Genomic DNA, 23,804 nt, shown 5'->3' on the forward strand with positions numbered 1-23,804 from the left:
GAGATGAGGCAAGCTAATGCTGAGAGTTGCCGAGTGTGATCCCTGGTTAGAGTAGGCACCGAGGCGAGAATTATCTAGTCCGCTGACCCTGGTCCACCACCCTGCCGCGTCGGGAATTGAACCCTGGTCCCGGGCCGTTCTCTGCTTCCGGGTCTGCCGCCTCTAACCAGTGAGCCACACCATTCCACTTACAACCCCATCAAGGGATAAAGCTGTGACTAGAGGACGTTACCCAATCAAGGGGCACGCTGTCTGGATTATATTTAGTACTCTGAAACGGAGAGTACACCCTAGAGCACGCATCAACGGATAAAACTCTGAAGAACTGTGAGTGCAAGTGTGATATATGGCATTTAATTGATTTTTATTCCGGAGACACACGCTTTGCACTAATTTGAAACATGCAATACGAAGAAATTTCAAACATTACTGATCAGAGAGCAGACACCTTTGCTTTTCCAACAGATGAAGCAACTCGCATTTATGCTTTGATACATGAGGAAGCAACAGAAACTACTTCGCATACGAATAAGGAACAAAGTATACGACAATTAATCTACCTTTCGAAAAAGGGAAATCAATCAGAGGCTGCATGCAAGCACATTAGTGAAATACCATTGTGCGCTTCGAATACCCAGGGATTTAGGGATTGCCCTCAAACCATTGTTATGCAAAAAATTATTTGAAGTTTAAAGAAAAGTGGTACGCAATCCTAAACAAGTGCTCCTTAGACTTCATCCTTCTTATCATCGAGGAATTATCTAACATCTTGGAGGAGCTACAAAAGGAGATTGAGACAGTAACCAATAAATTGACAAAAACCACACCACCGGAGGATTGGGCCAAAATATTGGAGTACATCAATGTCCAATTAACAAAACACACACAAGAGATTAATGACTGAAAAATTAGGAAGCTACGGAAAGGTACTACGGACTATAAGCTCGGGGAGGTATATACCTGGGCAGAGGTATATGCCCGCCGCGGACAATACAAACCATACACGCAAAGTAAGGACACAACCTCAACTGACAGCGATCAATCAACAAGACCAAAAACATTTGGGAGACCTAGGCAACAGCAACCCACAGTAGAACAACAACCTGAAACTTCAGGATATCGCCAAAATCAAGAGCACCAGCAAAAAAGTGGAGAGCCTTTTTTAGAGGTAGGCCATCAGGAAAAGGAAGACCCAGGAGGGGCAAAAGGAAAGGAAAATTTGCACTGAATACACGGAGTGTAGCAGCAGAGAAGAAGAAGGACAAAACCAAGAAGAACTTGAACTGAAAAACCTAGTTATTAATATCTCTGTTCAAAAATTGGATAAGATCTCTATGGAAACACTACAGAAGGGGATGACGTTTGTCCCAACATACCGAAACAGACAAGTTAGAGAATGAGGAAATTACGTCTCAGGCATTTCTTTGATAACATCATCACAGACAAAGGGGAAACAAAAGAAGACCAACTATTGGGATTATCGCCACACAGTATTTACATAGTGCCAGTATCCCATAAGACATTGGATACTTTTGAAAACTTGGTGAGGATAGAATTATCAAAATTCAGTTTCACGAAGAAATCAAGGCAGCATAACCTCAAACAGACGCAACTTGAGGCTCTTCGCAGAATCGCAAATAATCCTAACATTATCTGCCAAAAGGCAGATAAAGGAGGCTCAATAGTGGTAATGAACACTTCACACTATGAACAAGAAGTAGAACGACATTTTGCGGATGAAACTATATATTTAACTTTGGATGCCAACCCAACTGAACATTTCTCTAAACATTTGGAGAAAATAATCAACAAGGCTTTCAACAATGGAATTATCAATGAGAGAACAACAAAAATTTTGATTACATCTTACCCAAGAAGTCCGACAATCCGCATGCTGCCTAAAATACATAAAGATCTCAGGAATCCGCCCTTTCAGCCTATTGTATCTACTGTTGGGAGCATTCATCAACCGATTGGCCAGTTTTTGGATAAATATTTACAACCATGTGTGATGAGGATGAAGACATTTATTAAGGATACCACCCACTTTCTGAAAACATTAGGGAAGATTGAAATAACAACAGATGAACGAATTACATTGTGCAGTATGGATGTTAAATCCTTATATACTTCCATACCCCATCAGGATGGGATAGAAACTATAGAACAAGCTCTACTGATTACGGAATTGGATTTGAGCTTTAAAGTTTTTTTAATGGAACTTCTGTATTTTACTCTTTTCCACAGTTACTTCAAATGGAAGAATCAATACTTCTTTACAACAAACTGGAACGGCAAGGGGAAATTCGGCTGCCCCAGTATATGCAAATTTGTACATGGAACATTTTGAACAGAAACACATTTTGACACAAGAGCCATGGGTGTCTCACACTAAGGTAATACTGAGGTATATTGAAGATATGTTCTTTATATGGACTGGCCCAGAACAGATGTTGTTAGAAGCCATCACAGAATTGAATAAAAGAGATGAACGCATCCAGTTCACATCAGAGATCAATGATACTAAGATTACGTTCCTAGATGTGGAGATCTACAGGAAAGGCTCTGTCTTTGAAACTGATATTTATCGCAAATCTACAGATCGCAACAATCTGTTACACCATAACAGTTTCCATCAAGACTCTTTAAAGAAGCATCTCCCGTACTCACAAATGTTGAGAGTAAAGAGGATAGTATCGTCACCTGAAAAAGCAGAAGTCAGAATCAATGAGATGGAAAATAGATTCAGAGACAGGGGATATCCCCAAAAAACATTGAAAGATGCCAGAACACGATGTGCACAAAAGAACAGAAGAGACTTATTAACAAAAACTGTAAAGAAGGACAATACAAGAGTAGTAGTAGTGTTGAAATATTCTACAAAGAGCAAGGCGTTCAAAAACATCATCAAAAGGCATTGGGTGATTTTGTCACAAGAAACGGAATTCAATAACATCTTCAATAAAATGCCTCTTTTCGCTTATTAAAGGGCGAAAAATCTGGGAAGCTTACTAAAACCTAAAACACACCCAAAGAAACGTTTTAAGGGACATTGCCCTGTTACAATTGCAGACACAGTAACAGCATCATTAGAGGAAACTTCATCACGCACCCCAGTAAAGGATACAAAATCAAGTTGAGCGTGTCGGCCTCGTGTGACACGATGAATGTAATCTATTTATTGAAATGTCCCTGCGGACAAGGTTACGTGGGGAAAACAGAAAGAAAAATTAAGACAAGACTGAATGAACATAAATCGATTATTCGCAACAGAATGACAAAATCAATAGTAGCGACTCATTTTAGTGATGCCTCACACAATGTAACCCAGTTGAGATACACCATCCTGGAAATTGTTGTCAAACGAGAAGGCATGGATAACAATAAAAATTTACTGCAACGTGAGAACTATTGGATATATAAACTTGAAACCTTGAAGCCCACTGGAATGAATGATCGGACTGAATACAGCTGTTACCTGTAGAAACTTTATTGATCGTAATGATAAATTACTGCATTGTATGCTAACTCTAATTTTTTATCCCTTTCAATTGTAATTTTCCCTTTAAATTCAAGTAAGGATTTACAGAATCACATGTACTTATAATGATTCCCAGCAGTTCATGGAGAATTATTAATCATCCAAAAATCGATATTTATTGTGAATATCAATCGGCAACATTGGGATCACGAGTCCGATTTTTATTTCCATATCACTCCGTCTCACACACTCGCTTCTAGTCAATTGCACGTTTCAAGATGGCCACCGTTACGTTGTTATTTAGTCCTACCCTTATGTTATTAACAGACACGAAGAGTCACTGATGGCTCACTAATTTTCCCTGTATACGGAGCACGACGAGTTTGTGGCGCATTTGAAGGAAGGAATATTGAAGGTCGCTTTAGCTCTTTTTCGAGTGAGTTACATGACGATTCAATGGAGCGTGTTAATCTGCGAGGCAGGCTGTTTTAAATCACTTGCATGGAGATGGTATTGCATGTTTAGCGGGATAATGAGAACGCGTTGGCTTTTGGAAACATGGGTTTGATTTTACCTGATAGCTATTTTCATCATTTGTTAACCTGGTGGTTAGAGTTTGAGGTTGGCATCCACACTACAGCACGTATAATTACGGACTTTTAAAGATATGTCCCATTGAACAGATAATGAACACATGTTCGTTTTTTCACTTCGTTGTTTTCACGTTTTTTTTTTGCCGGGAAATCACTAAGCACTCGTTTCACTGATGAATTTGACCGAAATAGGCACAATAGATATGTATTTTCCTATGGATCCTCATGTATGATACATTGTTTTTTTTGTAGAACCAAGTTCCCTGATGAAGGCTATTAATTAGCCAAAATGCATTGGATAATGCCCTGGGTATAATGGCTGGAGGCCATAATTATCATTTGACTCGAATGAACATAACCAAAAATAATGGGATATGCAGAATGAAATAAAAAGAATTCTGGAATACAGAACAAATTTTGTTTGAACTTTATTTTGAAGAATACTTACAACTCCATCAAGGGATTAAGCTGTGACTAGGGGACGTCATCCAATCAAGGGGCACGCTGTCTGGATTATATTTAGTACTCTGAAACGGAGAGTACACCCTAGAGCACGCATCAACAGATAAAACTCTGAAGATCTGTGAGTGCAATTGTGATATATGGCATTTAATACCTGGCAACATGCCACAGCAGCTGTTATCGTTCAACATGAGGCAAGTTCCATTAGAAAGTTGTCCAAAAATTGGATCAATCATTGCAGCTGGTGAACCTTGCAGGTGACAGGATAAGTTGTGGGAGGAACCATCGCAGGCCCGTGTAAATTAATACCCTGACAAAGGAGAGTACCTCTTAGTGCGTTTTCAAAGTTTGAATTGCTAAGAAACACTTCACGTCCCCCACTCCAACATCTATGTGTGTATGGTAAATCCCAGGATATCTTGATGTATTCTTTACCCAACCTTTCATATTTGCCTGCTGGTATATGTTTTAGGCAATACTGAAAATGGAAAATTGTAACCTGCAGAGTGATTGTTCCATGTATTATCCATTCAGTAGCAGGTTTTTCTGCCACTTTGAATGGTAATCTTTCCAGTTTTTCAATGCTCAGCACCGTACAGTCTTCTCCCCTTTGTGCCAGTTTGATCTGTTTATCAGTGAGATTGAATTCTGAAAACAGTGACGTAGTGTTGATTAAACGCCAAGGCACATAGTCTGAATGCAAGTTTTGAAGCGTCCAACCTAATAGCATGATAGAATGTAGCTGAGACTGACCATGTTGCAACATGACCAAGTCTTGTTCCATGATGTTTATGGCAGAAGACACAATGCTGTCCAATGAATATATCCTGGACAACAGAGTCGTTAACCCATTGTCTACTACAGAGAGAGATTTCTCTAAATTAATACGATCAATTTCTCGTATTTGTTCTGCAGTCTCTGCTTGCGTAATCTTCCATATTTCGCTATGTGCAGCATATATACCGGCATATTTGAAATGTTTTTGATGCAGTTTTCTTGGTCCTAACAAGAATTCCCTAAGGTCTGCACCATCTTAAAGTAAATATAAGTGTTGTTTTACATCATGTAGTGTAGCTTTCTGTAGCCAATCAAGGCATAGCTTCCCTACACTGTATGCTGTTATTACCCCAGGATGCTGTCTTTGAACATATCTTAGGTCCGGTCTATTGACTTTGAAACCTTGACTTTTGTTCAGGAATCGATCCTGACAGTTGGTTGTGTCTATGGACCAGAGCAACCATTTGTTCCAATCTGTATCTGATCTGTTGTGATGCAAAATATTATGTATGTCAACCTCACCCCGTGTAGTGCTATTACTCACAGGTATAGGTATGGTCGGTGTGTTCATGTCTTTGATCTTGGCTAACCCAAGGCAAGACATCTGTTGGACAGTGTCATTCAAAAACATAATTTGCTCAGGGATGATATAGGCTCTAAACAAAGCTTCTATCCCCTGCACTTGCCAATCTTATGAACCCCAGACAGTTTTTGTCTCAATGTTGTCTTTCCAAAAGTCGAAACCCTGTCTAGACAGTTGGGTATTAAAGGCTGCAGAATAAATCTGTTTTATATTGGTTAACATACTTTTTATTCCTGTTCTGTTCACATTTCTAAAATAAAATGTTACAGCATTGGATACATTGAACCCTGAAAAATATGGAAACTTATTCGCAAAAGTTTTTGAGCTACCCTTTGGAGGTGTAGGACAATGTTCCCATTGGTTATACATATATACATTTCTAGGCATTGAATATTTGTGCAAGAAATGATGACCATAATGGTTATAACAATACATTTGTTCATAGTCTGATGAACCCTCTAAATATTCATGATTTGTGAATACTGCAGACATCTCTAGATCAGACACCATAATATTAACAGTATCAAGGGATCTCTAAAACAATCACCAGAAAAGGTACTAGAGGTAATAAAGTCACTTAATGAAATCTTGAATAAGTGTGGAATCTTCAACAGCTCCATCGGGCCAAAAATGTCATATTTTGTTTTGTCCCAAGCTATACCATCCGGTATTGGAACGGCTGTGATGTTCACTGCTGACAAGTCTCTTTGTTCACGATAGGATGATGTGTGTGGCTTCAGAAGTATGTTCCCTTGATTACTTGCTGTGTCCATTTTTACATATCTTCCATTTATCAGCATACCCAGAGTTATTACCAGAGCTAACTAAAGTAGAAGAAAAAATATCCCCAACACAATCCATAGTTCATTCCTTGGTGAAACCAGATAAGTTTTTTCCAGGTGATGAAAAAAGTCAGTTGCTTGTTCTTTGAAAGTTCTTTTTGCTGGCGTTGTTTCAGGGTCACTGGGATCCTCAGAAAACATATAAAGGTAATGAAATAGCCAGAGGCAGTCCTGTCAATGGTTGGAATTGCATCCGGATTTATCGAAATCACTGGAACCACTTGATCACTTGTTACGTTTGTGTCGACAGCTGCTTCAGAACGAACTGTTATTTGGGTGTCAAGAGGAATGAGTTCCATAGCATTGTTGCTTAGTCCTTCTTTCCTTACTGCAGATTCCTCAATGGTGATGAGTCTCTCAGTTTGGACCTCTTGGATTGTAGCTAGAGGAGTGCGTCTACTACATTGTCGGAGTCCACTTGGCCTATTGCTTAGAATCGGCCACATAGTGTGGTTTGATCAGGTCGATAGACACAAATCGGTTCTCTTTTTTACCAGAAAGGGGCGGTGTTAGAACTGGCTATTTCTGGTTGGTTAAGGCTGACGCCAAAGCCAGGAAGAAACCACCATTCTAGTCAGGGCAAGGGAGTCACACGCCAAGATAACCCCTGCTCACCCCCTTGGTAGCTTGGCCCGAGCAGACCGGCTTATCCCGGAGGCAATGTGTAAAGCATTTGCGCAAGCACACAACAGCACAACATCCTAGGCACACCACAAAAGGAACTCCACACAAGGTTATATAAAAATAACTTTTGTATTGTCAAAACACATCAGATAGTAATCACACAATGTACATTGTGCCAACTGGCACGGGCAATATTCACAAGGGATTATTTACAGGACAGAGCCACATGGGCCACTGTCAGAACTAACACTTTTAGAACTAGAAATACTGTTAGAAATAGCACTTTTGACCATATAACAATCAGAAGTTTCACACATGATGCATAGAACATTCAGAGGTGTAGGAAAGACACATGATGTATAAACATACATTCAGCGGTGTACAGAACAAGGCACATGACGCATCAAAACACATTCAGAGGTGCAGCACTGGAAAACACATGATGCATTAAAACATTCAGAGGTGTAGGTAAGACACATAATGCATAAAACACATTCAGAGGTGTCACAGGCATAATGGCATAGCACATTACGCATAACTCACATTTGGGCCTAAAAATACAGTAGGCAATCTCCTCACTAGTCTAAACACATTAGACTTTGCCTCCTAAGAATAAATCATATTTAGGGGCGTAACACACATAGTGAAATAAACTCTCACTAGCATAAACCTACACAGGTAAAGTAACCTCACAATCACAGTAACATCACATTGCACAAAAATCACATTAGGCAATTACCATTATAAACATAGTAAAATCACATTGCGCAAAAATCACCTTGTGGCCTTGCGCCCTACCCACATACCAGTCCCCTGGTCAACTGGCCATCTCAAGAAGGGAACTCCAAAGCCCTGTATCCAGAATGTCAGGGCGCGCTGCCAATGCAGCGCCAGTCAGGAGTACGCCACCGGCGCAAACCTAAAAGTTGCAGCTGCCCACTACTTGCTGGGCAGCTGGGACAAATCACAAGGGCCTAAACGTTGCAGCTGGCACTAAGTGCTGCGTAGCTGTAGCAGGCCTGGCACCACTGTGCCATCTCTGTCCCACACAGGGACTCTTTCTCCCTTGGCGCCTAAACGGTGTAGCTGCCCCCTAATTGCTGGGCAGCTGGAGACAAAACTGCGTCAGGGGCTCTCCCTAGCCCCTAGGGCAAATCTGCGCTATCTGTTGGAGTCCTCTGACTCTCAAAATAACTGGGGCCCTCTGAGGCAAGAACACGGGCCCCTCTGGCCCTCAGAACAACACTGCGCTACATGCTGGAGCCACACAGGCTCTGGGCAATCAACTGTGCCTCCAGGGCGAGTACTGCCAAAAAACATGTCCACGAGGGACAACAGGAAGACAGGAAAACAAATATAGCGCCAACGTTGGAGTCCCACTCGGACTCTGAACACACAAATGCCCCAAAGACATTTTGGAGCCCTCAGGCTCGAAAGGAAGGCTGCCCGACTCCGTTGGATTCCCACTCGGGGGGCTCAAAAATGCCGGAATGCCCCCAGATGAAAGCCAGCACACACGGAGCCCCCGCCTCAGCCCTTCTGGAGCGCACTGGCTCCTGCGCCCCCTCCCACAGCCGTTTAAACTCACCGGCTCTCTTGTGGGTCGCGGCGTGTCTCCTCTCCGCTGCGGGACCGGCCTACTCTTCCCGGTCTCAGTAGTGCAGCGCTTCACTCGGCGGTGGCAGGGGGCGGGGCTCTCTCACTCCTGAGAGCCTCGCGGGGATCCTCTGCACCGCAAACTTCTTCAGATGCTGCAGGGCTCCCTCAGCTCACGGGAGCCCTGCCGCCCAGCCGCCATGTTCCCTCTTCCTCCCTGATGCATAGCTTCCGGTCCTGCCGCGGCCCCGCCATGTCACAGGCCAACTCGCCTGACTTCCGGGGCGGCAGCAATTCTGGGGCACAATGAGGGGTGGGCACCCTCGCAACACAAAGTGAATAAAGGACAAATGTGCGGCATGGGCAGCCGCTTGCGAGGAATAACAGCGCTACCAAGCGCTTAGGGGCCAAAATAAAGCGCTCCCAAGCGCTAGAGGACCAAAAAGGTCCAAATAGAAATAAAGCGCTCCCCAGCGCTAGAGACAAAAATGAAGCAACAAAGTCCTTCAGGAGTCCCGGACCTCAGCAGTCCAGGGCATAAGGTGGAGCACAGCAGTTCCCAGAAAAGGAAAGTCCATCAGGTATCCAGGGGCTGGCCAGCATTGTGTGGGGGAAGCCCAGCCCTATTCAGGCCCAGGTGCACTCCCTCCCCTCACATCAGCATAGTAATCACTCCATTCACCACCGGGGCAGACCCACCCAGACTCTTGGAGCCAGGCTCACCAGCCAGCTTCAGCCAATCACTCGCCAGACACAAATTACACAAATATGCCAACTTCTAGAAGTCAGGAAACAACAAAAGGGTTTGGCTAAAGCGCAGTAAGGCTGCGCCATGTATCATTCTCAACAAAACAAAATGCCAATACTGGTATATAAGTTCATACGTTTTCAATGCACAATGACTTTAAACAATTCATTATGACGTGTTTATCAGCGCTCAGTACACCGGGAATTGTAGTTGTTTCTGAGAAATAGTGCGAAGAAATGTTTGCCTCGTATTTACATGACCAGGAATTCTCTCTTATTAGTGCTTTCCCTTATCTTTATGACGTGCGATGAAAACTACGTGGAGGGAGCATATGTGCTTCCATGTAGAGACTGTGCTTTTTTTTAAAAAAACGTTAAAGAGCCTGCTGGGCAATGTGGTTCATGAAATTGTAGTTGCTTGAAAGAATGTCTGATCTTGTCTGATCTTGAGTGCAAGATGTTTGCGCATGACAGTTTCACAGAATAAATGACAGATGGCAAATGAGTTGTATGATTGACACCCATTTCTCATTTTTGAAATAATCTCTTCCTAGTGCTCATTGTCTTTATTCTTTTTCTTCACACACCACCACTTCGAGAATACATTTTAATGTATTTCCCTCTCCCCTTGTTCTGATCAATTTAGAGAACTTGTTGAAAATGATAAAATATTTGTGAATTTCAAAAAAATTAAAAAGATTAAGACAGACACATTCTGGTTTGTGTGTATGCGACAATTGTTTAAAGTCATTGTGCATTGAAAACGTATGAACTTATATAGCAGTACTGGCATTTTGTTTTGTTGAGAACTTCTAGAAGTGGCACTTCCACACTAGATACAATCATGCCGCATATATCATTGCGCAGCATTCAATCTCATGAGTTCGCACATACCAAACTCGACCCTGCACTCCCCACACATCAGGAACTACCATGGTCACACATATTCCCCATGCATTCCTATGGGAGGGCAGGTCACTCTCACCACACACACACAGAGCTCACGCACTTTACACTGTACCACAGTGAAAAAGTGTGCAGAGGCCTAAAATCACCAACACCAGGTTCCAGAAACCGGCTAGGAAAAAGCAAAAAGTTTCGGGGTGAACCTGCCAAAAGGGCCAGGTCCAAGAGGCGGCAGTATCACTGTTCTTTTTTCGTGGATTGCTAGGACAGGTACTGGTTGCCTGTAAGAAGACCCAAATTCCCTCTTGTCCGCGATCTTTTCTCTGACTAGATCACCAAGCTTTGGGATCCAGACAGGCCTTGCTGGGATGGTTGTTTTTTCCCCAGTGGTGGTTGGCTTCAGGAACACTTTGCTTGTTTCGTTCTCAGTTCATTTAGGTCATGTAAAACAGCCAAACGATCTTTGATATCAAACTTCTTATTTTCCACCAGCGTTCCACGACCATCATGGTCCGGAACCAATATTCTTGTCCCAAATAGGACCTCATATGGAGTGACCCCCCTAGGTGCACATTGAACCCCAATAAGATGTTTGACCCACCCATCACTCGAACGTAATACCCCAGCTGTTATTGACTGCTTTATGTCCCTGTTTTTTCTTTCCACAACAGAACTTCCCTCAGGATGCAATGGAGAAGAGTACCGCAATGCAACGCCGAAACTGGCCATGGCTTCTTTGTAAGCTCGAGAGCTAAACGCAGGACCCTGGTCCGAATGTAGCGTGCATATTGCGTATGTGCCGATAAAGACTCTCAAATATTTTATAACAGTTCAAGCGTCAGCCGAGCGCTGAGACCACATCCAAAGGAACCTTGTCTTAGTACTTGTGGGACTGTATTCGTCCACAGGGACGTCTGCGCGTAGATAGTCTAATGCTGTCTAACAATGGTGTCTGTACTGTGCTGACTATGCTGTCAGGTAGCAAGTGGCGTTCTGTGCTGCGATCTCTATTGCAGTCTTTGCCGTTAATGACAAAGATGTGAATATGTGCATTTATTCCTGGCCACCAGTGCATCTCTTTTAAAGTTAATATTGTTTTAGAGATCCCCTGATGTATCAGACCCTCTTCCAGATGTGCTTCGTAAATCAAAGCTGCTCTTCGTTCCATGTATGGAATTACTCTATCCCCCACTCCAGCAAATGGAACTCTGTTCGCATCAATTATATATGAGTATTTGAGTGGCAACTTTTTAGGTAATGCTACACCGCTGCCTTTGCTTGTAGCATTGACATCCAGTATTATTTCACTGTCTATTTTCATTTTTGAACGAGTGATTGCAGCTACAGAAGCCAGTTGCACAGCCACCTTCGCGGCTTCATCAGCCAATGAATTCCCTTCCACGTGAACGCCATCACGTTGATGACTCAGCGTGTGTATCACGGGAGTGTTTTGTAGTCTGTTTCGCAACTGAGCTACTTGTTTCCAAAGCGTTTTATGCTTGATTGTGCCACCTTTTGCATCTTTGAACTGGTTTTGAAGCCAGTTCTGTAGATATTCATTATAGGATTGTACAGAATAGAAAGAATCGCATACTATGATTGTGGGGAATTTGCGATCCGTATTTTCAAGTGCTGTAGTTCAGCTCGCTGAGCTGTACAATCTCCTAGAGATTGCATTTTTGTGTCCATAGGTCTAAATTTGCCATTGCGCATACGACCTTCAACGATCGTGCATGCCGCACTAGAAGCTTGTTTAACCCCCGTAGTGGGTTGTGCTGATCCAGCAGTATATATTATACATTCATACTCTTCCAGAGGCAGCATTTCAGTAGGCAGAGGACATTCTTGTTCGCATTGCAGGAATGCTTGTGTTTTCAAATAAGGATCAAAAACATATTCAACATCAGTTGCAGCAAGAGAATTAACCCATTGTATCCATTTCGGATGTAAAGCTTTAGCATTTGGAATGCTCGCTTTTGTCCCTGCCTCTAAGGCTGGTACAGGAGTTATGACCATTATCCGTTTCCCCTGTGTGAGGGCTCTTGAACTGCTGTCAGAATTTTTTCTGTAGAAATGAATTTCATTTCTGCTTGTGTGTACAAATGTGATTTGTATGCAATCAGTAGTTTTTCACCCTCGTTAAATGTTAAGTAGGAGAATCCGCATTGACCCGGAATGATTCGGATCACTAAGTTGCATACGTTTACGCATGTTTGTAAATGTTTAGTTGCTAACATGTCTCTTTGTAGTGAACGCAAAATTTCAGTGTGTTTTTGTGTCCAATTTATTGTTTTAAAATCAGTTTTGAATAATTCCTAGAGAGGTTTAACCCTTTCTGCGTAGTTTAGAATGTAAGTTCTTCCAATATTCAGGAAACCTAGAATCGACTGTAAGTTTTCAGCGTTTTTGGAGGTTCGAGCAGCGCACACTTTTCTATAAAGTTGGCTGCCAGGCTTTTGCCTTCACTTGATAGCTCATATCCTAAGGAAAGGATGTTGAGATGGGCAATTCTTGATTTTTTAAAGTTGAATTTGTACCCTTCAGAGGCAAAGCCCTGTATAATGGTGTTCACCCTGTTCAAGTGCCTATCCAGGTCATCGTCTGTCAGATAGATATCATCTACATATGACAATGCCTCGTCATCATACATTTGCAGTAACTCTGTTACTCTTGCTGAGAATAACCCTGGTGCTGAGAATAACCCTGGACTATTCTTGAATCCTTGAGGGAGTCAACAGAAGTGACGCTGTAGCCCCATTATTGAGAAAGCAGTCAAATACCTACTTTCGGGTGCAATGCTTTGACAAAAGAAACCATTTGAAATGTCTAATGTGGTTTTGTATTTTTTACGCACAATGTTATTCATTAAGGCAGTACTGTGTGCATTTTGCAAAAGTTTTGCAACAAGAGTTTAGATGTCTGTAATCCAATACTAGACGATATGCATTGTCTGGCGTGGAGACAGGAAAAAAAGGATTATTCATTGATGAGGTGTATGTTTCAATCACCCCTTGATATTCAAGTTGATCTAAGATCTCCCTGACCTGTTTTTTAGCTTCTTGCGTAACTGGGTACTGCCTTTGTGCAGATGTTTGATTTTTTTAACTGGATTTTGTGGTGAGGTGATTTCTCCTCCAATCCTATATGATTTTTGTATACTGCTGGGGCTTGGGCAACTGCCCATTTCCTGGCATAAGTATATTTTAAATGTATTGGAATATGATTAGAGAAGGCTGGTAAAATGATGTCTTTGCCATGTGGGCACTCCCTGACAAATTCTGGTGGTCAGTCTTGTTCAGCCAGAAGTATATCGTAACCCTTTGAAAGTCGCTCACAAAAGAGTGCTTTCACTTTCCTTGGTATGTCTCCCTCCATCCGGAGTGTTATTTCATACACCCTATGTGGAGAGCTAACCCTTATATCTGCAGTTTCAACTTCAATGTCTTCATTCAAGTCCACTGTCTCCAGAAGTCCCTTCAGGTTCTGGCGAGCTATTGTTACTTCTGCTGCGCTGTCCAATATTGCCTGAGCCCATTCTCCGTTCTTGAGTTGAGTCCGCAATATCCTCTGCATGTATGATTTTTAGACCTGCTACCTTGTTTTTGCTGTATTGATGTTTTGGTTTGCTTTTCTGAACGTGTTGATCATCTTTGGACTCGTTCTTCCTTGCTGTCTGACCATCCTCTTCTTTCGGATGTCTGTGACGATATCTGAAAGGTACGAGAGGAATGTGTATCAGTATTTTTATATCTGTCAGGTTTTCTCAAATTATCCCTATTCCTGAGGTCATACCTTCTTTCAGAGGGCTCCTTTTAAGAAGACCTACCTCGGGAATGAGAACGCTTCTCTTTGGAAGGTTGTTTGCTATTTTCCCACTTCTTTTTAGAAGATGTTGGAGTATTTTTAGTAAAGACCATTTCAGGACTTTCAGACAGTTGTGGTTTCACTGGTTTCCCATCCAAACTGTCTCTGCCTAATTCTTCATAGAATTTTTCAATTATTCTGGCTAGTTCTTTTGGTTGTTCTGTTACATCAAATTCCCTTAATTTCTGGCAGATCGCCACTGATGCTGCTTCTCCTTTAATATTAGATAATATAATTGATGAGACCTGGCTAATTTTCCAGTAATTTCATACCCAAATTTAGGGCAGGCTCTGAACCGTATTCGTTTTGAATCTGATTCAGGACGTCCGGTATTACAGCCATAGACGGAACACCATGTGTTTTAGTGTAGATTGGTGCGAAGACTGTACTCCAAGTGATGCAGTCCTCCTGGTGTGGTGTGATCGATCCCCATTGGTAAACAGATTGATAAAATTCTGTGTTTCTCATTAGGGCCGGTATTAGGAAATACTGCTTCAATTTGAGTAATTTTTTGAGCTATCCAGAACGGAATTTGTTCATGTTTTGCGTGTAATTTACCCACGACTGCGTGTAAAGTCTATGGTGTAATTTTTATTGTATTCCCCGGGTGAGAGGTTTGTTGTGGAACAACTATTCTTGGTTGGACTGTCAAAGTCTGCATGACATATTGAACCAATTTTTTTTACATTTTGATTAACTCTTTGAGTTGAGTGAGTAATTCTACATCTGACATGTCTTCAATGTCAGGATGGGGTGTATAGCCGGCTAAAGTCGGCCATGTTGCTCCTCGCTTACCTAGTGGACCAACCCTGGTAATGTGATTTAAATGTTTTAGAGCACCGTTAACCCAGAGCTCATGCTCCTGGTATGTGAGTGGAATTTCAATATCCTCGAAAGGAATATATTCCTCTGGTGGATCATCTTCTTAGCAGAAGTGAAACGTATGTGTTACTGGATTTGATTCAGGGAATACTATCCATGAGTAGAATACCTCTGTCTGATGATATTCATGTGCCTCTATCACAAAAACTGCTCTACCACCTCTTGATGTTAGGCCATGTTTTATAAGTTTTAGAAGGATGGCTCTCCTTAAATTTGGAGGAATGGTTATAGCATTCTCGTCGGTTTCTTGGAAACCTGTTAAGTTAAAAGCTGGTACGGCGTTGTCGGCTGTAGCGCCACCGTTTTCAGTGTTGTTGCCTTCATCGGCCATGGTTTACTGAAAGTTGCAGTGCAAATTTCAAAGGAACAAAGATAAGTTGCACAATATTTTGGAACACTGTATCCTTCAACATTGAACAAACCAAAAAAGCTAATACATAGGAGTTTTCGTCTTACTCAGCTATGGCGGATATTATCCCCTACCCACTCCAGACGTCTATTGGAGTATTACGAGCAAAGGGGTCTCTGAGAAAAGCATGACTGAGTTACTTCAGTATCTAGCATTAAATTAGTGCCTTACCAAACCGTTGGGCGCCATACAGTGTAGTTCCTATATCCCTGATATGCTCTGCGCATTGGAATAATATACACTATAGCTTTGACATAGGACTGAGGTCAATATGTCTCTATCGAGTACATTAAACCTAATTACTTGTGTGTGCTCGATAACTCAGAGATCACTAGAAACTTCTCAAATTAACAAGAAGGGATTCGTTTCTGACAACCTCATAAACATGACAACTTTGGTTCCCTTAGAGTCGGAACAATATCTTCAGAGTCGTGGGAACAATAGATTACAGTTTCATTCAGTCAATCGTGCATGCTTTGTTTCTACAGAGTTTGCACAGAAATAGAGAGACAGGCGTTTCAATAAAAAGGGTTTATTGAACAGTCTTATTTCTCATGCAAGAGATATGAACTGCTACAATCGTAAGACAGAATGCGAAGTATAATGCGTACAGCGTTAGCAGTAATATAAAATAATACTGCAATAGCATGGTCTGTAGCTATAACATATATAAAAATACATACATAAATAACACAGGCTTAAATACTCAACTGGTGCTTCTAAAATAATCCTACCCCAGTGTACCTAACCTAAGTCTAGTACGAGGGAAGAAGTAGGTGCTGTTTAGCTATAGTCTAGTTTAGTTTAGTTGGGCCAAGAATTGCCAAAAGTGTCTCTTGGTTCTAATCAGCTCGATACTTAGAATGAGAGAGGTTGGTATCTCTTTCCCGGGACTTCCTGTGGCGAGCCGCATCATGCAAGTAGGTAGCCGAACTGCACCGTTCCTTGCCGTAGCATTTGAAGGAATAGTTATACCTTGAAGGTATTTAGGAATGCATAAGAACGTCATGAATGAAACGCTAAGGAATAGATGTTCATGCATAATAAATGAGTTCTTGGAGAAATCAATATCCAGGCAAGGGGAAGTCCTAAAGGCTTAAGAGTCGGGTCTTCCAAGAACTCGTTGTGACAAAGAGTATCAGATGTACTTGACCATGCCTGTATTTGGTTAGCATGAGCAATTTTTTTTAATGCCTAAATAAGGGCTGGATTTCCATGCCTAAATAAGGGCAATGTGAATTGCACCTATTTAAGGGCATGAATCGGGAAATCTATATACAGTATCTAAATCGACACACAACACACTAATAGGGAATGTGAGTTGGGTTTTGACCGTCGTGAGACAGGTTAATCCTGCTCAGAATGAGAATAACCGCAGGTTCAGACATTTGGTGTATGTGCTTGCCTGACGAGCCAATAGGGCAAAGCTACCATCTGTGGGATTATGACTGAACACCTCTAAGTCAGAATCCCCCCTCAACTGTAACGATACCACAGTTCTGTGTAGCCTCGGTTGGCCTGGGATAGCCGGCCTTTCTCGGAGGGCCGGTGCGTAGAGCCGCTCTCTTAGTGACCAGAGCGCGGACGGAAGGGGGTGGCCTCCATCGCCCTTACTGAATCGCATGTTTGTGGGGCACCTGGTGCTAAATCATTCATAGATGACCTGATTCTGTGTCAGGGTTTCGTAAGTAGCAGAGCAGCTACCTCGCTGCGATCTATTAAAGTCATCCTCTGAGCCAAGGTTTTGTCTCACTGTGTGTGGGCACCCATGGGCGCCCTCCTCCACCACACCCAGGGGTGGGTCCCTCTGCCGCAGGGCTGGTGGGAGGGATGTGGAGGGGGTAATGCAGACCTGTCGGAGGCTGCCTCTACCATGTGTCCTCTGGCACGGGGCCTCCCCCTCCCGTCCCTGCCCCACCGGGGTGCGGGGATGGGGGCCACCATCCCTTGCAGGTCAGCAGGGTGACCTGATAGCCCTGGGCCAGCTGGTTCTCCCCTTTCCGCTGCTCCAGGGCAAGTCGAGCAGGGAGGTGAGCAGTGTCAGCCCCGGGGAAGGAGCCTCCCGAGCTGCTGCCTCGGAGCTCCAACTTTTGTCCTTTCCCAGAGTTATGTAAGCCCCTACTACATGGGGGCTTAATAGTCAAGAAAAATGGGCTCCCCGGGCAGACCGTCTGGGACAGGATGTGGCCTAGGCTTAACCCTCCTTGGTTCCAGCCGAAGGTGTGGGTGCTGGGGGCAGGGGGTCCACCGGGGCCCGGGGGAGGCTTTCCCGGGCCTGGCTTGGGTTCGGAAGCTGGGACCGGGCCCAGGGCTCATTCTCCATCCCAGGATGCTGGAGCCCCCCTTCCTGCAAGCCAGCCGGTGGTCCGAATGCTGGGGACGGGGGTCCACAGGGGCCCGGGGAGGCTCTCCCCGGCCTGGCTAGGGTTCAGAAGCTAAGACCGGGCCCGGGGTCGTGCTCCGTCCCAGGGTCCAAGGGTGCAGGAGCCCCCGTCCTGCAAGCCTGCTGAGGGTCCAGGTGCTGGGGGCAGGGGGCATTATGTTTATCGATTCACCACTGTCGATGAAATGTGTTGAGCAATCATTTATTTTTAATGCAATTTTTGGACAATGTTTGAATGATTTTGATGCTTTGGCATATCGACTTTTCCGTCACTGACATTTTTCTTCACATGCAGCCAGTTCAACCTGCGCATGTTTCTCTGAGGTAAACATCAACATGGCACAACCGTCTTCTTAACTTTCACATAATTTTGAGATGGACAAACTGACGTTGATTTAGATTACTTCAATCAGTGTCAATTTGCCTCAATTGATGTCGCCAGTGGGCATTGTTGGGGTACATCGACCATTGCCTCTGGAATGTTTTGGTGGCCATTTTGTCTTCACGCCATGATCATTTTCTTTTTCCCTAACTTTTCAAACCATCACAAAATGGTACTCTTTCCCACAGCCTTTACATATCTGTCCAATGGCAGGACATTTACCTTTGTGTGGAAACGGAAATCCGCATCAGAAACTTAAATTTCTTTTTTTTATAGACATTACTTTGTCTCCTTCAGTCTTTTACTTTGGCTTACTTTTTATAATCATGACTGATCACTCTGGGCACCTTCAACCTCCATGTCAAAGGCTTGTCTTTCAGCACGCTCCTCAGCTCTCGCAGCCATCAACACTTGCTCCTTACTAGGAGTTTCTCTCAGCATTCGTCATCTGAATGAATCTAAGAAGCATCAATAACTCTGAGTCACATAGATTCTCCAACATTAAATTCATTGAACTTAGAGTGTTTAATTAGTCTATCAAGTCTCTCCACAAATTCAGCAAAGGTTTCACCACATTTTTGGTGTTTTGACTGAAAATGTGTCTTTCATAATCAACGTTTGGTACTGAATTGAACTTGAGATTCAGAGGCTGATGGATGCAGCTTGTAAAGGCTCCGACCTATGGTCAGAGCCTTTACAGCTGCATCGTAATGGGCCATTCTGTTTCCTTTTCGACTGCCTCATTACGATGGAGGAGGTTTGAGAGGAACCCTACCGGTCATTCCAGCTGGCTTCCGACTGGCTCGGAGAGCCCGTCTGCCAGGTGGAAGCCGGGAAGTAATCTCAAGGATGGGCCTCTCCGCCCTTGAGATTACGATGACGGTTTCCGACATGGTTTCCATGCTGGCCTGTTTGACATGGAACCCATGTCAGAAAGCATGTTTTGGGGCCCCCAGCAAGGCCCCCTTAGGTGCACGGCCTCCAGTTGAAGGCTGAGGGGGCACTTATGGTGCCCCCCTGTTGATCCCTGCACTTCATGGCAGGCACCTTGAGGTGCAGGGATGCACTGCACCTCCCATTTCACTATGGGAACATGCATTATGGCCGGTTTCTAACTCATTCCCTCTGAGACCTTGTGACGTACGAGCCTCTGGGTCATCCTTGCTGCAAACTGATAGCAGGATTTTCTTCCTGGTCTCGATCGGAACAACAACCTGTCACTATTCCAAAACACTCACTGACTTTCACTTTTCAAAGACCTGTTGAGTTGTTCTGAGCCCCACTCAGCGGCTTTGGTGGCTTGCCTCTTCAGGTATGGACAACTTTGTTTGCACAACCCAAGGCACTTCTCCTTGGGCAGCTTTGCCCAGTGCTGCTGTATGAAGACTCTTTTTAATTACTTCTGGTAAGCAGAAAACCGTTTCTTGCATCTAGGCCGCTTTGCTTCTGGCCTCTCTATGCACTTGCTTACACCTGGTTTATCTCTGCCTTGTAATACTTATAAATGCAGCATTATCTTGTACTTGTCTGTCGCTTTGTACTTCTTGACACCAGGACATTCTCTGCTTGGCAGAACTTGTAATCGCACCGTTGTCACTCCATACCACGTATCACTATGTTGTGTAGTAGTGCAGTACCTTTATTTATAGCCTGACCAACAGGTTCGCTTCCAACGATGTGTAGATTCTTTGTAAATGCTCTTGTTTTCCCTGTTTCTGGAACTGCGCTTTGACTCCACATACATTCAATGTTGATTCAGTAATTCGATGATGGCACATGTGGCACACACGAGCAGTTTGCCTGGATGGCAAACCTCCTGAGAGAGCACTGTCAATCTTTGGGTTACTAATCCCCTATCTCATCCCCATTTCTAGCGTCTTCTCAGACGGGGTACCCACCAATGACTATGCCACACATGGTGCTTGTATCACACATCTTTATTCATCTGCGTATAACTGCGAACTCAACGGTGAACTCAACATTCTAAAGCAGCCTTCACTGCAATACACTCTATTCATCATGTCATAGCTCTAGTGAGATCATTAGGAACCACAAGGGTTCCCTCATTGTTAACTAACATCCAGCAGCCATTTTACATTAAACTATGCTGCTGCCTGAAAGATTAGCTGCCTGCAGTCTTTGTTAGATAAGTGTTAAGTGTGATGGGTAAACTGCACCAAAAAAAACAGCTCTGCATTACATAATGTGCATACTGTAAGTTTCTATAAGTGTCCGCATTTATTCTGAAACCCTGATCAACATCCTGCCATGTCCAAATGTTCCACACCCACCACTTCTAAAAGTAGGTAGAGAACATTACTCCTGACGGGAGGTTGTTATTAGAGTGACTCATGGCGGCCATCTGCAGTTCTAGGAATGATCAGCACCGCTTTTCTGAAGTGATTACATTTCTCTCGAAGAATATAAGCTTCCATACCGTTGTGTGCACTGTTTTTAAAAAAGTCATGAGGTTCCGTGGCCGCGCCGACCTCCACAGATGATGAGAGTCAAGGTAACAGAGAGATGACGTCCATGATTGGTGGCTCTCAAGGGTAATTACTGCGGCTGTTTCGAGAGTCCATTTTCTCTCACAATGCTTTGGCTAATTAATGCTCTCCGGCGACGCTGAGCAGGGATGTGCATGCCTGGTGGCGTGGAGTGAGGACTCCGAGCAAACATCAGTGGGCACAGAAAATGGAAACAAAAAAGAATGTCTGATGGTCATATCAATAACAACCGAATGAGTTTATCTCCCCTTAGAGAATGAACAATATGTAAACATTTCAGAGCTAAAGGAACAACCACATAACAAAAAGCGGATTTTAAATCAGAAGCATGATTTCTCAGGGCCCCTTGTGCTTGGAGTATTGCCATGCTTTGAATGGAAATCTAAAAAGCTCAGGTATTCCCTAACCAAGTACCTGTTTGCTACCAGAAAGCACAGGCACTCTCCCATTAAAAGCATTGCACCAGCGCTGAGGAGTGCAAGTACCAGGGGCCTCGTTTATGAGGTTTTGTCGTAGGGTCGCGCCGCAGGCCTTCCCGCTGCTGCGCTTCCCTGCGGCAAAAGAAAAGGGCAGGAATGCGCCGTATCTATGTGATACAGAGCTTTCCTGTCCTTTTTTCCTGCACCGGTGCACAATGGGGTGCCGTGCGCCAACGCAGGCACCTTTGCACCATGGTGCAAGGGTGCCTGCTTTGAGGTGATGATTGTTTTTGTACAGTAAGGGAAACCTTTCTGTTCAAAAATAATCACAAGAGGCTTTTTCATTTCTATGTGCTGCAGAATGCAGCCCACATCGAAAAAGGAAATACGAGGAGAAATAAAGATATTTCTCCTCGTTTTGCCTCCCTTACGCCTCCCCTGGGGAGTTCGTAAGCTTTTGACATTGCCTCAGATTTACGATTTCTCGTAAATCTGGGGCAGTGTCAAAAGGCCATGGATGTTGCTAGGAACGCCCCCAGCAAAACCCATTGCACGCCCCTTTAACCCCTTCACTGCGGCGGCTATTCCGCCGCAGTGCTAAGGGGGCGGGGCGGCCGCGAAGCGGCCGCATGCTGGTGACGGAACCGCTCCATCACCAGCCGCGGTTGGGCTGTGCTGATGATGGAGCGGTTCCATCATGGCCCCGCCCGCTCAATAGAACGCCCAGCGCAGGCGCGGAATCCACGCCGCGCAGGCGCGGCGAGCGGGCCATGACGGAACCGCTCCGTCATCAGCACAGCGCCACCGCAGCTGATGACGGAGCGGTTCCGTCATCAGCATAGAAAGGGTTAACACAGAACACTGCTTTCAGGGGACTGATATTTATCAGGCAGCATTAAGCCCAAAAAAGTGTCTTAGTGCTGCCTGATAAATATCATGCAGGCTTCTGCGCCACGGAACGTCACAAACAGTGACGTTCCGGAGGCGCAAGGAGTCTCATAAATGAGGCCCAAAGTATCTACCATTTTAAAGCACTGAGTATTGCAAAATATATTTGTCATTTCAGATAGGTATAACCAGGCAATGGTTTCACATATCTGGTACCTGAGGTCACCAGTCCTGTTGAGAGCAGTGTTTTTTCTGCCCCAGCCTTTGTATCCAGAGCATGACTCAGTGGACTGATCTGTTTACTGCAAGGATCTGAGTTTGAACCCAGTGTCCGAGGTTTGATTCCTGACGTCGTGCTAACCCCGTTCACTTGCACAACTGATGGACCGGGAGTGGTGTTTATCCCTCAGTGGATTTTGGTGCTCCTTGGTGGACTTGTGTCTCTTTAAACACTTCTAAATGGCAAATTAATTTTACACATGTAGAACCCATGTGGTCCTACAAGAGCAATATCAACAATGGGGGGAGGTAGAGTATAGAGATAGGATTCTCACTCCAGGGGCACTGATAATTAAACAAAAAGAATCCTACTCCGAGTGCAGGCCCCAGAAATGGGGGACACTCAGTGTTGTGAAAAATACCCCTCACACACCAACAGGCCCCTTGGTGTCATGCTTCATCATCGGGGTCTTCGCATCCCACTAGAGGGATGCGGCGTGCTGCGACCAGCGACTACGCAGGAGCACTGTCAGAGTTGACTATGTGTGGTGTGTGTAAGGTGTAAGTGGTGGGGTATCTGAGGATGTGAATGGAGGGTGTGGTGAGAGTTAAAAAGTACCTGGCTAGTAGGTTCTATGAAAAAACTTTATTCGAGACCTCAAGCTGGTACTAGTAAAAGAAGTGCAAAGTGAGGTTAATTGTCTTTATTATGGACATTACCTCTGGTGTGCGTCGACATGTTTCGGAACTGGTGTTCCTTCTTCAGGACGGGGGCACAACTTCCCAACCCTACTCACGTGTTTTTATAGAAAAACTTTTTCTTGGAAGTAAAAGAAAAGTGAAACTATTTACAGTGATGAAATGAGGCTATAGAGTGCCTACTATTGGTTCATGCAGTTGCATGACTCATTGTTATGGTATTATCCTGCTTCATGAGCATATCCAGAACGTCAGGGTGGGTTGATGGATTCGTAATAGAATCCGCCAGAGATTACCTCCTTGTACCCCCCAACGCTGCTCCGCTGATGAGCGACAGACAGGGAAAGGCTAAATCTTAAAAGTTTACTTTCTGATCATTAGTCTACAGAAATTAATTAATATAGTCAAATGAATGAATTAATAAACCAGAGTGCAAAGCTGAATTAATGTACAGAATGAACCAGGGAACTCAATAAAGTTCAGGTCAGCAAAATACAGATTATAAAATGGGAGAGCAATCCAGCATGGATTCGCCTCCTAA

Source organism: Lissotriton vulgaris, chromosome 9 (genome assembly GCF_964263255.1).
Source record: "Lissotriton vulgaris chromosome 9, aLisVul1.2, whole genome shotgun sequence".
Taxonomy (NCBI): domain Eukaryota; kingdom Metazoa; phylum Chordata; class Amphibia; order Caudata; family Salamandridae; genus Lissotriton; species Lissotriton vulgaris.